Source organism: Brachyhypopomus gauderio, chromosome 10, assembly GCF_052324685.1.
Source record: "Brachyhypopomus gauderio isolate BG-103 chromosome 10, BGAUD_0.2, whole genome shotgun sequence".
Taxonomy (NCBI): domain Eukaryota; kingdom Metazoa; phylum Chordata; class Actinopteri; order Gymnotiformes; family Hypopomidae; genus Brachyhypopomus; species Brachyhypopomus gauderio.
This window is the reverse complement of record NC_135220.1, coordinates 22,735,354-22,752,853: the sequence shown is the minus strand read 5'-3', so window position 1 is coordinate 22,752,853 and position 17,500 is coordinate 22,735,354. Positions and strand designations below refer to the sequence as shown.

Sequence of the window (17,500 nt, the reverse complement as noted above, 5' to 3'; positions counted from 1 at the left end):
GTCTTTGTGAGGGTGGTGCAGGGTCTGTGTAAGTGGGTGGTGCAGGTCAGTTCAGGGAAATCCACCACTGCTGACCATGTCAGCCATTACCACACTGGTATTTGCTCAGCTTCCTCTGTTGAAGCAAACAGGTGTGTTAACAAACAAAACCGTCTCCACGTCCTTGGCGCTCTGCTTCCGTCCCCTCCAGTCCAAACAGGACATTTGTCTATCTGTCGTGGTCCTGTGAATCTAATATTCTGGAATATGCCTTTAAAAAAGAGCATTAATGCAATGAGAGTCTGCTGCTCAGGATTAGGTACTACCATGTAGCTTACCTTCCAGGACTGTGCGCGTGCCTCATCTTGGCAGTAGAGTAAGATTAGCAAACCTTACTGTACTCAGGAATCAAACATGCATGTGAAAGGGGCGGCACATGCAGCCGCTAGCTAGAAGGCACTTTGTTGTCTTGTTGGAATAGATATGTTGAGTGCTGAATTCATGTCGCTAACTTCATTCAACATCTGTTTGTGAGCCTAGCCTATCAAAATATTATGACTAATTAGTTACATGTATGTTAGTTACATGTAAGCCTAGTAAATATATCCCCTCAGGCATAATCCTTACAGGCATTTAGAGGCTAGCCATGACACAGCCAAGGGAATCTTATAGGCATGAGCAGCCATTGGTAGTATGGTGGAGTGAATCCCCATGTGCTTTAGAAAGGAGTAATGGTATAGCTGCGGGAAGCCTTACAGGCATTTAGGATCTAGTGATAATGTATCTGGGGGCTTTCCAACAGGGAATAGGACCTATTAATGATGTAGATAGAGAGTTCTTCAAACGCATTAAAAATCTATTGATGGTATAGCTGAGGGAATCCTTGCAGGAAGAAGTCATTAATTATTGTATAACTGAGGGAATCCTTGCAGGCCGAAGTCATTAATCATTGTATAACTGAGGGAATCCTTGCAGGCAGAAGTCATTAATCATTGTATAACTGAGGGAATCCTTGCAGGCAGAAGTCATTCATCATTGTATAACTGAAGGAATCCTTGCAGGCAGAAGTCATTCATCATTGTATAACTGAAGGAATCCTTGCAGGCAGAAGTCATTAATTATTGTATAACTGAGGGAATCCTTGCAGGCCGAAGTCATTAATCATTGTATAACTGAAGGAATCCTTGCAAGACGAAGTCATTAATCATTGTATTACTGAGGGAATCCTTGCAGGCAGAAGTCATTAATCATTGTATAACTGAGGGAATCCTTGTAGGCAGAAGTCATTAATCATTGTATAACTGAGGGAATCCTTGCAGGCAGAAGTCATTCATCATTGTATAACTGAGGGAATCCTTGCAGGCAGAAGTCATTAATCATTGTATAACTGAGGGAATCCTTGCAGGCAGAAGTCATTCATCATTGTATAACTGAAGGAATCCTTGCAGGCAGAAGTCATTCATCATTGTATAACTGAAGGAATCCTTGCAGGCAGAAGTCATTAATTATTGTATAACTGAGGGAATCCTTGCAGGCCGAAGTCATTAATCATTGTATAACTGAAGGAATCCTTGCAAGATGAAGTCATTAATCATTGTATTACTGAGGGAATCCTTGCAGGCAGAAGTCATTAATCATTGTATAACTGAGGGAATCCTTGTAGGCAGAAGTCATTAATCATTGTATAACTGAAGGAATCCTTGCAGGCAGAAGTCATTCATCATTGTATAACTGAAGGAATCCTTGCAGGCAGAAGTCATTCATCATTGTATAACTGAAGGAATCCTTGCAGGCAGAAGTCATTAATTATTGTATAACTGAGGGAATCCTTGCAGGCCGAAGTCATTAATCATTGTATAACTGAAGGAATCCTTGCAAGACGAAGTCATTAATCATTGTATAACTGAGGGAATCCTTGCAGGCAGAAGTCATTCATCATTGTATAACTGAGGGAATCCTTGCAGGCAGAAGTCATTCATCATTGTATAACTGAAGGAATCCTTGCAGGCAGAAGTCATTCATCATTGTATAACTGAAGGAATCCTTGCAGGCAGTAGTCATTAATCATTGTATAACTGAGGGAATCCTTGCAGGCAGTAGTCATTAATCATTGTATAACTGAGGGAATCCTTGCAGGCAGAGGTCATTCATCATTGTATAACTGAGGGAATCCTTGCAGACAGAAGTCATTAATCATTGTATAACTGAGGGAATCCTTGCAGGCAGAAAACATTCATCATTGTATAACTGAAGGAATCCTTGCAGGACGAAGTCATTAATCATTGTATAACTGAGGGAATCCTTGCAGGCAGAAGTCATTCATCATTGCATAACTGAGGGAATCCTTGCAGGCAGTAGTCATTCATCATTGTATAACTGAAGGAATCCTTGCAGGCAGAAGTCATTCATCATTGTATAACTGAGGGAATCCTTGCAGGCAGAAGTCATTCATCATTATATAACTGAGGGAATCCTTGCAGGACAAAGTCATTCATTATTGTATAACTGAAGGAATCCTTGCAGGCAGAAGTCATTCATCATTGTATTACTGAGGGAATCCTTGCAGGCAGAAGTCATTAATCATTGTATAACAGGGAATCCTTGCAGGCAGAAGTCATTAATCATTGTATAACTGAGGGAATCCTTGCAAGACGAAGTCATTCATCATTGTATAACTGAGGGAATCCTTGCAGGCAGAAGTCATTCATCATTGTATAACTGAAGGAATCCTTGCAGGCCGAAGTCATTAATCATTGTATAACTGAGGGAATCCTTGCAGGCAGAAGTCATTAATCATTGTATAACTGAGGGAATCCTTGCAGGCAGAAGTCATTCATCATTGTATAACTGAAGGAATCCTTGCAGGCAGAAGTCATTCATCATTGTATAACTGAAGGAATCCTTGCAGGCAGAAGTCATTAATTATTGTATAACTGAGGGAATCCTTGCAGGCCGAAGTCATTAATCATTGTATAACTGAAGGAATCCTTGCAAGACGAAGTCATTAATCATTGTATTACTGAGGGAATCCTTGCAGGCAGAAGTCATTAATCATTGTATAACTGAGGGAATCCTTGTAGGCAGAAGTCATTAATCATTGTATAACTGAGGGAATCCTTGCAGGCAGAAGTCATTCATCATTGTATAACTGAGGGAATCCTTGCAGGCAGAAGTCATTAATCATTGTATAACTGAGGGAATCCTTGCAGGCAGAAGTCATTCATCATTGTATAACTGAAGGAATCCTTGCAGGCAGAAGTCATTTATCATTGTATAACTGAAGGAATCCTTGCAGGCAGAAGTCATTAATTATTGTATAACTGAGGGAATCCTTGCAGGCCGAAGTCATTAATCATTGTATAACTGAAGGAATCCTTGCAAGATGAAGTCATTAATCATTGTATTACTGAGGGAATCCTTGCAGGCAGAAGTCATTAATCATTGTATAACTGAGGGAATCCTTGTAGGCAGAAGTCATTAATCATTGTATAACTGAAGGAATCCTTGCAGGCAGAAGTCATTCATCATTGTATAACTGAAGGAATCCTTGCAGGCAGAAGTCATTCATCATTGTATAACTGAAGGAATCCTTGCAGGCAGAAGTCATTAATTATTGTATAACTGAGGGAATCCTTGCAGGCCGAAGTCATTAATCATTGTATAACTGAAGGAATCCTTGCAAGACGAAGTCATTAATCATTGTATAACTGAGGGAATCCTTGCAGGCAGAAGTCATTCATCATTGTATAACTGAGGGAATCCTTGCAGGCAGAAGTCATTCATCATTGTATAACTGAAGGAATCCTTGCAGGCAGAAGTCATTCATCATTGTATAACTGAAGGAATCCTTGCAGGCAGTAGTCATTAATCATTGTATAACTGAGGGAATCCTTGCAGGCAGTAGTCATTAATCATTGTATAACTGAGGGAATCCTTGCAGGCAGAGGTCATTCATCATTGTATAACTGAGGGAATCCTTGCAGACAGAAGTCATTAATCATTGTATAACTGAGGGAATCCTTGCAGGCAGAAAACATTCATCATTGTATAACTGAAGGAATCCTTGCAGGACGAAGTCATTAATCATTGTATAACTGAGGGAATCCTTGCAGGCAGAAGTCATTCATCATTGCATAACTGAGGGAATCCTTGCAGGCAGTAGTCATTCATCATTGTATAACTGAAGGAATCCTTGCAGGCAGAAGTCATTCATCATTGTATAACTGAGGGAATCCTTGCAGGCAGAAGTCATTCATCATTATATAACTGAGGGAATCCTTGCAGGACAAAGTCATTCATTATTGTATAACTGAAGGAATCCTTGCAGGCAGAAGTCATTCATCATTGTATTACTGAGGGAATCCTTGCAGGCAGAAGTCATTAATCATTGTATAACAGGGAATCCTTGCAGGCAGAAGTCATTAATCATTGTATAACTGAGGGAATCCTTGCAAGACGAAGTCATTCATCATTGTATAACTGAGGGAATCCTTGCAGGCAGAAGTCATTCATCATTGTATAACTGAAGGAATCCTTGCAGGCAGTAGTCATTAATCATTGTATTACTGAGGGAATCCTTGCAGGCAGAAGTAATTAATCATTGTATAACTGAAGGAATCCTTGCAGGCAGAAGTCATTAATCATTGTATAACTGAGGGAATCCTTGCAGGCAGTAGTCATTAATCATTGTATAACTGAGGGAATCCTTGCAAGATGAAGTCATTAATCATTGTATTACTGAGGGAATCCTTGCAGGCAGAGGTCATTCATCATTGTATAACTGAGGGAATCCTTGCAGACAGAAGTAATTAATCATTGTATTACTGAGGGAATCCTTGCAGGCAGAAAACATTCATCATTGTATAACTGAAGGAATCCTTGCAGGACGAAGTCATTCATCATTGTATAACTGAAGGAATCCTTGTAGGCAGAAGTCATTCATCATTGTATAACTGAAGGAATCCTTGCAGGCAGAAGTCATTAATCATTGTATTACTGAGGGAATCCTTGCAGGCAGAAGTCATTAATCATTGTATAACTGAGGGAATCCTTGCAAGACGAAGTCATTCATCATTGTATAACTGAAGGAATCCTTGCAAGACGAAGTCATTCATCATTGTATAACTGAGGGAATCCTTGCAGGCAGAAGTCATTCATCATTGTATAACTGAAGGAATCCTTGCAGGCAGAAGTCATTAATCATTGTGTAACTGAAGGAATCCTTGTAGGCAGAAGTCATTAATCATTGTATAACTGAAGGAATCCTTGCAGGAAGAAGTCGTTAATCATTGTATAACTGAGGGAATCCTTGCAGGCAGTAGCCATTAATCATTGTATAACTGAAGGAATCCTTGCAGGCAGTAGTCATTAATCATTGTATAACTGAGGGAATCCTTGCAGGCAGAAGTCATTAATCATTGTATTACTGACAAAATCCTTGCAGCAGTGTTAATTTCGTTGACAAATAATTTTCGTCATAGTTTTCTTCATCAACAAACCTTTTTTCATGATGAAAATGAGACGATAACTAAATTAAAACTATACAAAGGGATAAAAACGATGACGAAATTAATGGACATTTTCGTCAAATAATAAAAATGAGACGAAAATATTGGCCAGCGATGACATTCAATTAGACCTGATTTAGTTTTGTGAAAGGTAGGGACACCGTAACTACTTTAGTGTACACGGAGAGATGAGACAAACCGGGTAACCGTCCAATCAGTACCAACGTCTTCACATCGCACAGAACCCAGGAATACCATATTAGCCTGTGAACTGTGGTCACTCATGAAATTCAACTCAAAGTTAACTCGACAATGTCAGCAGGGAGAAAGACGAGCGGCGATATATGGACACATTCCTCCTTTTACTTTGAGAAAAACAAGACAGTGTGTAAACCATGTGGGACAATGATGTCGGGAAAAATACGACAAATGAAACAACATCTGCGGGCTATGGCATTGTTGTTTTTACGGCACCCAGTTTTATATAGAATGTAATATGTACAGTATTGTTTATAACAAACTCCAAGTTCAGGTCAATAAAGTTGTTTGGAAATTTGTTTTTGTATATATTGCACATACAAACAAATAATATTCTGTAACTGGTTAATAAATGTTTCTTTTTGTGCAAGTGTATATAATGACTATTACACCATTTATATTTTAGTCAACTAAATTCTTTTGATAATTAATCGACTAAATTCTAATGATAATTCGTCGACTAAAACTAGACTAAGACTAAAAACAATTCCAATGACTAAATTATGACTAAAACTAAATGACATTTTAGTCAAAAGACTAAGACTAAAACTAAATCAAAAATTGTTGTCAAAATTAACACTGCCTTGCAGGCAGAAGTCATTAATCATTGTACAAGTATAACGAGGAAATCCAAAGTAGAAATAGAAAGTAATGTTGGAATTCTTACAGGCATTAAAGCTGAGACTGTCTCTGTTTATCACCCTGGTGATCATTATTAGTTGTTGTATGTTACAGTGATGAGTCCTGTTTATATTGACATTCACTTGAAACCAACCCACTATCTGCTAAAACCAGTTATTTAGTGTGACCTGTCAGTCAGTTAGAAGGCACCTGGTTGTGTGAAATGTTACTGACTGGAAGTAGAAGTTGTGTTGTATGGGACCTGTGTTGGACTTATGTATGGGTGTTTTGTATGAGTGTTGTTTTGGGTGTTGTGTATGGGTGCTGATTCCCAAAGTATCTCTCTGGTTCTTTCTCTTTCTCTCTCTGGCACTATCTGTCTCTTCTATTTATTTTATTCTTCTTTATCATATTCTCTCTTTCTCTCTTTTCTTCTCTCTCTTTGCAGGCTGCAGTGTGCCAGTACTCTCTTGAAACTAGACTTAAATCAGATGGTTGTATCTGTAACATCACAGAACCTGAAGCAGACTTTATAGTACACACAAACAAACAAACAAACACACACACACACACACACACACACACACACACACACACACACACACACACACACACACACACACACACACAGCCAGCTGCTCTAGTGGTCGAATTGTCGCAGAATCCCCAACTGCAGGTGCTGTCCTAGTGCAGAATGTGTGTGTGTGCGTATCTGTTCACATGCCTGTCATGACTCCACTCAGGGAACACACACACTTAGGGACACACTCACTCTACTGGAGGAGCACAGACACTCTTCCTGACCCCTAACCCCATGCTGTGGCATGGATGTTTCCAGCCTCTGTAGCTGAACTCTACAAGCAACTCTGCTGACCTTAACACACACAAACTGTCACACACACACACACACACACACACAAGAAGGTTTGAGTTGAGGAGCCATAATGACCAGTGTCAGTCACACTGCTCTGTCTCACTGACACACCGTCAGTCAAACTGCTCTGTCTCTGACTCACTGACACACCGTCAGTCAAACTGCTCTGTCTTACTGACACACCGTCAGTCAAACTGCTCTGTCTCACTGACACACCGTCAGTCACACTGCTCTGACCCACTGACACACCGTCAGTCAAACTGCTCTGACTCACTGACACACCGTCAGTCACACTGCTCTGACTCACTGACACACCGTCAGTCAAACTGCTCTGTCTCTGACTCACTGACACACCGTCAGTCAAACTGCTCTGTCTTACTGACACACCGTCAGTCAAACTGCTCTGTCTCACTGACACACCGTCAGTCAAACTGCTCTGTCTCACTGACACACCGTCAGTCACACTGCTCTGACCCACTGACACACCGTCAGTCACACTGCTCTGACTCACTGACACACCGTGGGTCACACTGCTCTGACCCACTGACACCAGCTCTTTTCCAGCACTGGGCACCGTGATCAAAGAGGAGGAGTGGAGGAACTAAGGGCAGTGTTGCGTGGCCGTGCGTGAAAGGTGCGTGACTGTTTTCATAAAGGGATCGTTTGGCTTGCTGTGCTGGAAGCAGCCGGACTCTGGCGGTCTGGGTTTGTTTCACTCCCACAGAAGTGTGCTGCACTGCTGGAGTGCAGACTGCACAGTGCACTCCTGCAGGGAGCTGAGGTGTGTGTGTCTGAGTGTGAACAATATCACAGAGGGAAAGCTATATGGACACACTGACAGGAGCCTGTGTGTGTGTGTGTGTGTGTGTGTGTGTGTGTGTGTGTGTGTGTGTGTGTGTGTGTGTGTGTGTGTGTGTGTGTGTGTGTGTGTGTGTGACTCACCCTTCCAGCAGGATCTACTCCTAGGATCAGATATATTTATACCTGTTAAAGTATCCTGGCTTTGATGCAGCATGGTTTGCAGTGTTTGTGGTTTTTCTTTTACTCTCACTCTTATTCTCAATCTCTCTTAATCTCACTCCCTCTCACTCTTATTCTCAATCTCTCTTAATCTCACTCCCTCTCACTCTTATTCTCAATCTCTCTTAATCTCGCTCCCTCTCACTCTTTCACTCTTACAATTCAATTAAATTCAATAAGCTTTATTGGCATGACCATATCCAGTTACAGTATTGCCAAAGCAGTGTTATTGTACAACATGAATAAATCAATAAAAAATATGAACAATTCTTATTATGATGAACCAGTACATGAAGATATTAAAGCTGAAGAAGTGAAAAGAAAAGAAAATTCAAGGACAGGAGGAAGAAATAAATAGATCAATATAAATATAAAAGTGTTTACAAACAGGGCATTAAAGTTACAGTTTGTGTGTGTGTGTGTGTGTGTGTGTGTGTGTGTGTGTGTGTGTGTGCGTGTGCGCACACTACTCTTTCTCATGCTGTGGCAGGGATTTAAAGGTAGGGACTTTAAGATTGGCGTGAATCAGCTCTGAGCAGCCATGATCTCTTGTATCGGCTGGTCTGGATGGCCAGGCTGTGTTCACTGAGTTTGTACACTGTGCCAGCGTGGTTCTGTGTTTAGTATCAGTCACTGTAAGCAGATAGTCTGCTACAGTGTACTGTCATTTTAAGACCAGATAGCACTACATTTTGTTTTGTGCTTGTGTTTGTGCATTCCATTTTGTTTTTGAAGTGTTATAATTTGGTTTGACCTGATTGATTGTATTCCAGTCTGGTCCTGATGTGGGACAGTGTAAGTGTTGGTTAGTGAGCTCAGTGTCAGGACCAGCTGTGTGAGGGGACTCTTCTCTCTGCTCAGCTCTTGGCATTGCAGGGCTTTGTAGTGGTAGGGAGTTTTTCCTCGCCTTTGGCTTGCTCATTACGGACTTGGACCCATAAGATTGTTAATCTGTAAATCTTGTAAAGATTGTAAAGCTGCTTTGTGACAACATGTGTTGTGGAGAGCGCTATACAAATAAATTTGATTTGATTTGATTTGATTTGGTAGGAGTGGGGGTCACTGTTTTTTACATGTAGTCAATATTTAATACTCTTTTAAAAAATTTCCAGTAATAGTGGGATTTGGCCTAATTCAGCTCTACAGGCATTACAGTCTTCCTGTGGACGTGCAGGATACTTTTACAAAATTCAGAGTGCATCATTTCAGTTGGGTGTCTGTTCCATTGTTCAAAATTGTGGTTACGAGTGACCCCCATACCTCACTACTATACAATAGAATTATAGCCAAATTTGAATTGGAATTTGACATTTGATTGCATAGAATGCCCTGTGTGCTTTCTCTCTCAGTTCATTAACTGCTGAATTGAGGTTTGCAGTTGAATTAATCTTCAAACCTAAGTAATTGTAGTCTGCACAGGTCTCTAAGGGTTGTGAGCCTAGTGAGAAATGTGATGTGCTTCCTTGAGATCTTGGTCTTTTTTGGAAGGTTATTGTTTTGGTCTTTTTCAAGTTCACTGCCAGGGCCCAGGTCTGGCAGTACTGCTCCAGCAGGTCCAGGTTTTGCTGTACCCTCTTCTCTGTGGGGGACAAAGAACCAGATCATCTGCATAGAGCAGAAACGTTTTCTGAGTCATGTAGAGTGAGACCAGGTGCTGCAGAGTGTTCTAAGATGGTGGCCAACTTATTGATATACAGTAGATGTTATATATGTTATGATATATATCTTACTCTCACTATTACTTTCTCTCAGTCTCACTCACTCTCACTACTCTCTCACTTACTCTCACTCTCACTATTACTCTCACTCTCACTTGCTATTTCTGTCCATCTGAAGGATGCATCACAGACAACAGTATGCTTTGGTGTGGGCAAAGATGTCACTGACAGTTAAAAGGACAGCTAAAAGGACCTGGTATATGCCCCCCCCCCCAAACATACACACTCCTGACTAACAGAAACACCTGACTCACACACAGCTCCTCACACAGACCTACACATTACACCCATAGGAGCCTTAATGACATCATCCCATTCTAAATCCTACAGGCATTAATGTGGTGTTGGTCCTACAGGCATTAATGTGGTGTTGGTCCTACAGGCATTAATGTGGTGTTGGTCCTACAGGCATTAATGTGGTGTTGGTCCTATAGGCATTAATGTGGTGTTGGTCCTACAAGCATTAATGTGGTGTTGGTCCTACAGGCATTAATGTGGTGTTGGTCCTACAGGCATTAATGTGGTGTTGGTCCTACAGGCATTAATGTTGTGTTGGTCCTACAGGCATTAATGTGGTGTTGGTCCTACAGGCATTAATGTGGTGTTGGTCCTACAAGCATTAATGTGGTGTTGGTCCTACAGGCATTAATGTGGTGTTGGTCCTATAGGCATTAATGTGGTGTTGGTCCTACAGGCATTAATGTGGTGTTGGTCCTACAGGCATTAATGTGGTGTTGGTCCTACAGGCATTAATGTGGTGTTTGTCCTACAGGCATTAATGTGGTGTTGGTCCTACAGGCATTAATGTGGTGTTGGTCCTACAGGCATTAATGTGGTGTTGGTCCTACAGGCATTAATGTGGTGTTGGTCCTACAGGTATTAATGTGGTGTTGGTCCTACAGGCATTAATGTGGTGTTGGTCCTACAGGCATTATTGTGGTGTTGGTCCTACAGGCATTAATGTGGTGTTGGTCCTACAGGCATTAATGTGGTGTTGGTCCTACAGGCATTAATATGGTGTTGGTCCTACAGGCAATAATGTGGTGTTGGTCCTACAGACATTAATGTGGTGTTGGTCCTACAGGCATTAATGTGGTGTTGGTCCTACAGGTATTAATGTGGTGTTGGTCCTACAGGCATTAATGTGGTGTTGGTCCTACAGGCATTAATGTGGAGTCTGTCCTGTAGGCATTAATGTGGTGTTGGTCCTACAGGCAATAATGTGGTGTTGGTCCTACAGACATTAATGTGGTGTTGGTCCTACAGGTATTAATGTGGTGTTGGTCCTACAGGTATTAATGTGGTGTTGGTCCTACAGGCATTAATGTGGTGTTGGTCCTACAGGCATTAATGTGGAGTCTGTCCTGTAGGCATTAATGTGGTGTTGGTCCTACAGGTATTAATGTGGTGTTGGTCCTACAGGCATTAATGTGGTGTTGGTTCTACAGGCATTAATGTGGAGTCTGTCCTGTAGGCATTAATGTGGTGTTGGTCCTACAGGTATTAATGTGGTGTTGGTCCTACAGGAATTAATGTGGTGTTGGTCCTACAGGCAATAATGTGGTGTTGGTCCTACAGACATTAATGTGGTGTTGGTCCTACAGGTATTAATGTGGTGTTGGTCCTACAGGCATTAATGTGGTGTTGGTCCTACAGGCATTAATGTGGTGTTGGTCCTACAGGCATTAATGTGGTGTTGGTCCTACAGGCATTAATGTGGTGTTGGTCCTACAGGCATTAATGTGGTGTTGGTCCTACAGGCATTAATGTGGTGTTGGTCCTACAAGCATTAATGTGGTGTTGGTCCTACAGGCATTAATGTGGTGTTGGTCCTACAGGCATTAATGTGGTGTTGGTCCTACAAGCATTAATGTGGTGTTGGTCCTACAGGCATTAATGTGGTGTTGGTCCTACAGGCATTAATGTGGTGTTGGTCCTACAGGCATTAATGTTGTGTTGGTCCTACAGGCATTATTGTGGTGTTGGTCCTACAGGCATTAATGTGGTGTTGGTCCTACAGGCATTAATGTGGTGTTGGTCCTACAGGCATTAATATGGTGTTGGTCCTACAGGCAATAATGTGGTGTTGGTCCTACAGACATTAATGTGGTGTTGGTCCTACAGGCATTAATGTGGTGTTGGTCCTACAGGTATTAATGTGGTGTTGGTCCTACAGGCATTAATGTGGTGTTGGTCCTACAGGCATTAATGTGGAGTCTGTCCTGTAGGCATTAATGTGGTGTTGGTCCTACAGGCAATAATGTGGTGTTGGTCCTACAGACATTAATGTGGTGTTGGTCCTACAGGTATTAATGTGGTGTTGGTCCTACAGGTATTAATGTGGTGTTGGTCCTACAGGCATTAATGTGGTGTTGGTCCTACAGGCATTAATGTGGAGTCTGTCCTGTAGGCATTAATGTGGTGTTGGTCCTACAGGTATTAATGTGGTGTTGGTCCTACAGGCATTAATGTGGTGTTGGTTCTACAGGCATTAATGTGGAGTCTGTCCTGTAGGCATTAATGTGGTGTTGGTCCTACAGGTATTAATGTGGTGTTGGTCCTACAGGAATTAATGTGGTGTTGGTCCTACAGGCAATAATGTGGTGTTGGTCCTACAGACATTAATGTGGTGTTGGTCCTACAGGTATTAATGTGGTGTTGGTCCTACAGGCATTAATGTGGTGTTGGTCCTACAGGCATTAATGTGGTGTTGGTCCTACAGGCATTAATGTGGTGTTGGTCCTACAGGCATTAATGTGGTGTTGGTCCTACAGGCATTAATGTGGTGTTGGTCCTACAGGCATTAATGTGGTGTTGGTCCTACAAGCATTAATGTGGTGTTGGTCCTACAGGCATTAATGTGGTGTTGGTCCTACAGGCATTAATGTGGTGTTGGTCCTACAAGCATTAATGTGGTGTTGGTCCTACAGGCATTAATGTGGTGTTGGTCCTACAGGCATTAATGTGGTGTTGGTCCTACAGGCATTAATGTTGTGTTGGTCCTACAGGCATTAATGTGGTGTTGGTCCTACAGGCATTAATGTGGTGTTGGTCCTACAGGCATTATTGTGGTGTTGGTCCTACAGGCATTAATGTGGTGTTGGTCCTACAGGCATTAATGTGGTGTTGGTCCTACAGGCATTAATGTGGTGTTGGTCCTTCAGGCATTAATGTGGTGTTGGTCCTACAGGCATTAATGTGGTGTTGGTCCTACATGAATTAATGTTGTGTTGGTCCCGGCCCTGTGCAGCTTCTACACTAAGGAGTGTGTCACTGGGAATAATTGCCCATCCATCCAGAAGAGCATTTATGAGCATTTATACTGTAGTGTTCTTCAAACTCAGTCGAACTCATGCAGCCAAGCCTTTTTGGATAGGCCTTTCCTGGGGTGCTGTCATGATAGAACAGAAGGGTCTTCCTCAAACTGTACTTACAAAGTTGGAAGCATGCAGCTGTCCAGAATGTCTTGGTTTGCTGAAGCATTAAGATTTCACTTCACTGGAACTAAGGGGCGTTGACCAGCCCCTGTTAAGTTACTGTTGTTAAGTTACTGAGGAAATCTGCGTTGTTCCCGTGCAGCTCTCTAGGATGTTCAATGGAATTAACAATTCATCGATCAAGAGAAAATGTATTTCAAAATAGACAACATCCCATACTAATTGGGTTGATGTGAGTTATTCGCAGGGCCCCAGACTCATAAGACTAGTCTTGTGTTCTTTTGTTCCAGCTCTCCACTCTCTGCCTTTCCCTCTTTTTTTCCTCTGCCTGGTGCTCATATATACTGTAAAGCAGGGACCACAGTAGAACTAGTTACCGTGGTAACACAGAGACTGGCACCAAAAATATATTCCATAAAGCATCTCTGATTCCTCCCACTGCATGTTGCCTCCAGCCAACACAGTGCGTGCACACACACACACACACACACACACACACACACACACACACACACACACACACACACACACACACACACACACACACAGATGAAGAGTACACAGCATGGGTCTAAACCTTCACACTATGACACTAACATACCCTGGTGCACTTTTAGTATGACCATCTAAATCATTTCTTTAATCACAATATAAAAATTAATTGTGGTCTATACTGTATAATATTACAGTACACTCTATAACTTACCTTTGTAAGTTTTGTTTTAAATAATTGTTGTAAAAATAGTGAGTCGAAGTAAAGGCAGACAGCCTAAGTAAATGTTATTTATATTTAGTTATCAGTAAACTGTAGTGTTAGTGTACTATAGTGTTAGTGTACTGTAGTGTTAGTGTACTGTAGTGTTGTCAGTGTACGGTAGTGTTAGTGTACTATAGTGTTAATGTACTGTAGTGTTAGCATACTGTAGTGTTATCAGTGTACTGTAGTGTTAGTATACTGTAGTGTTATCAGTGTATTGTAGTGTTAGTGTATTGTAGTGTTATCAGTATACTGTAGTATTATCAGTGTACTGTAGTGTTAGTGTACTGTAGTGTTATCAGTGTACTGTAGTGTTTGTATACTCTATTGTTTGTATACTATATTGTTAGTTTACTGTAGTGTTCGTGTACTGTAGTGTTATCAGTATACTGTAGTAATATCAGTGTACTGTAGTGTTCGTGTACTGTAGTATTATCAGTGTACTGTAGTGTAAGTGTACTGTAGTGTTATCAGTGTACTGTAGTGTTTGTGTACTATATTGTTAGTGTACTGTAGTGTTAGTGTACCGTAGTATTATCAGTGTACTGTAGTGTTAGTGTACTGTAGTGTTATCAGTATACTGTAGTAATATCAGTGAACTGTAGTGTTAGTGTACCATAGTATTATCAGTGTACTGTAGTGTTAGTGTACTGTAGTGTTATAACTATACTGTAGTAATATCAGTGTACTGTAGTGTTAGTGTACTGTAGTATTATCAGTGTACTGTAGTGTTTGTGTACTTTAGTGTTAGTGAACTGTAGTATTATCAGTGTACTGTAGTGTTCGTGTACTGTAGTGTTAGTGTACCGTAGTATTATCAGTATACTGTAGTGTTCATGTACTGTAGTGTTATCAGTATACTGTAGTAATATCAGTGTACTGTAGTGTTCGTGTACTGTAGTGTTATCAGTGTATTGTAGAGTTCGTGTACTGTAGTGTTATCAGTATACTGTAGTAATATCAGTGTACTGTAGTGTTAGTGTACTGTAGTGTTAGTGTACTATAGTGTTAGTGTACTGTAGTGTTATCAGTGTACTGTTGTGATAGTGTACTGTAGTATTATCAGTGTACTGTAGTGTTAGTGTACTGTAGTGTTAGTGTACTGTAGTGTTATCAGTGTACTGTTGTGTTAGTTTACTGTAGTGTTAGTGTACTAGTGTTAGTGTACTATAGTGTTTGTGTTCTGTAGTGTTATCAGTATACTGTTGTATTATGAGTGTACTGTAGTGTAAGTGTATTGTAGTGTTATCAGTGTACTGTAGTGTCAGTGTACTGTGGTGTTAGTTTACTGTAGTGTTAGTGTACTGTAGTGTTAGTGTACTGTAGTGTTATCAGTGTACAGTTGTGTTCGTTTACTGTAGTGTTAGTGTACTGTAGTGTTAGTGTACTATAGTGTTATCTGTGTACTGAAGTGTTAGTATACTGTAGTCTTAGTGTACTGTAGTGTTATCAGTGTACTGTAGTATTATAAGTGTACTGTAGTGTTAGTGTATTGTAGTGTTATCAGTATACTGTAATGTTAGTGCACTGTAGTGTTATCAGTATACTGTAGTATTATCAGTGTACTGTAGTGTTAGTGTATTGTAGTGTTATCAGTGTACTGTAGTGTTAGTGTACTATAGTGTTAGTTTACTGTAGTGTTGGTGTACTGTAGTGTTATCAGTGCTCTTGGGTGTTAAGAAGCACTCATATGGAATGATGATGGCATCACTTATCTTTAACAGCCATTCTGAAGCACACGGTCTTGCATACAGAAATAGCTGACAGTGAAGCAATAATGCAGGTTATGGTTATACAGTGTCAGAGAGACTGAGATATCCATAGTCAGAGTTGCTCCCCCTAGTGGCTGTCCTGCTCTGCTGCAGGACTTCTTACAGTCATATTGGGCTGGGTGCGTTTTTCATATATATAGAATTGTTAAATTCTGTTAAATTAAACACCGTATATTCATGTAGTATGGAAACTTGTTTTTATGTTGGTTACTTGTGGTACAGTGTACTGTGTCACAGTCACTGCTACAGACACGGGTGTTGTAGGTGGGTGGTCATAAATGTTTAAAGATTTTTAAGTGTTATGTTTTTAAAGGAGCTGGAATTATATTATGTTAAGTTTACATTAGTAATATGGCCTGCACTTATGAATTTCATCACCTACTCTATGACTCACTTTTGCTGTTTGCATTTTGAGATTTGTGTATGTAACAGGCTTAGGCTTGTTCAGCGGGGTTATACAGCCTCCATCACAGAGGGACAGTGCTGTGTCCCTTAGGTTGGACAGAACATGTCCATCAGGTTGGACATAGCAGTGTCCGTCATGTCTGTCATGAGTGTGCTGTGATGAAGCAGATGACCATGACAGCACTTCTGTGTCCAACACTTCTGTGTCCAGCACTGCTGCATCTGGCACTACTGTGTCCAGCACTACTGTGTCCAGCACTACTGTGTCCAGCACTTCGGCACAGTGGGGGTATGTCCTCTGGAGATGCAGGAACTGCAGGACAGTGACATAACAGCTTGTGTGTGTGTGTGTGTGTGTGTGTGTGTGTGTGTGTGTGTGTGTGTGTGTGTGTGTGTGTGTGTGTGTGTGTGTGTGTGTGTGTGTGTGTGTGTGTGTGTGTGCTTGTGTGTGTGTTTGCGAGTGTGTTTGTGAGTGCCTAGGTGGCTAAATGCTACCAAAGCAGCCAATTCCACACTGTCCCATCTGATTGTGATGTTGCTGAAGTGTTGGTTACATGTTCCGCCTCTCAGAGGTACTAGATACCTGTACATCCTCCCCTTCCTGATGGAGTGATTCTACATCCTCCCCTTCCTGATGGAGTGATTCTACATCCTCCCCTTCCTGATGGAGTGATTCTACATCCTCCCCTTCCTGGTGGAGTGATTCTACATCCTCCCCTTCCTGATGGAGTGATTCTACATCCTCCCCTTCCTGGTGGAGTGATTCTACATCCTCCTCTTCCTGGTGGAGTGATTCTACATCCTCCCCTTCCTGATGGAGTGATTCTACATCCTCCCCTTCCTGGTGGAGTGATTCTACATCCTCCCCTTCCTGGTGGAGTGATTCTACATCCTCCCCTTCCTGATGGAGTGATTCTACATCCTCCCCTTCTTGGTGGAGTGATTCTACATCCTCCCCTTCCTAGTGGAGTGATTCTACATCCTCCCCTTCCTGGTGCGAAATGGAGAGAGCAGGAAGCAGGGAGTGTGTGAGCAAGTGGGCGGGGCCAGTCGGGGAGGCAGCATCTCTGAGTGTCGCATGCTTACACACACGCCACTCCTGCGCCTGCGTGAAGACCATGCGCGTGGGTGCAACGCTGGAGGCACCCCAGA

At 41.6% G+C, this 17,500-nt stretch overlaps 1 protein-coding gene across 22 annotated transcripts in view; it reads left to right on the top strand.

The window, feature by feature from the left end:
* Window positions 1-17,500, top strand: part of dlg2 (discs, large homolog 2 (Drosophila)) — a 219,595-nt gene that overhangs the window by 42,340 nt on the left and 159,755 nt on the right. The window lies entirely within an intron of this gene.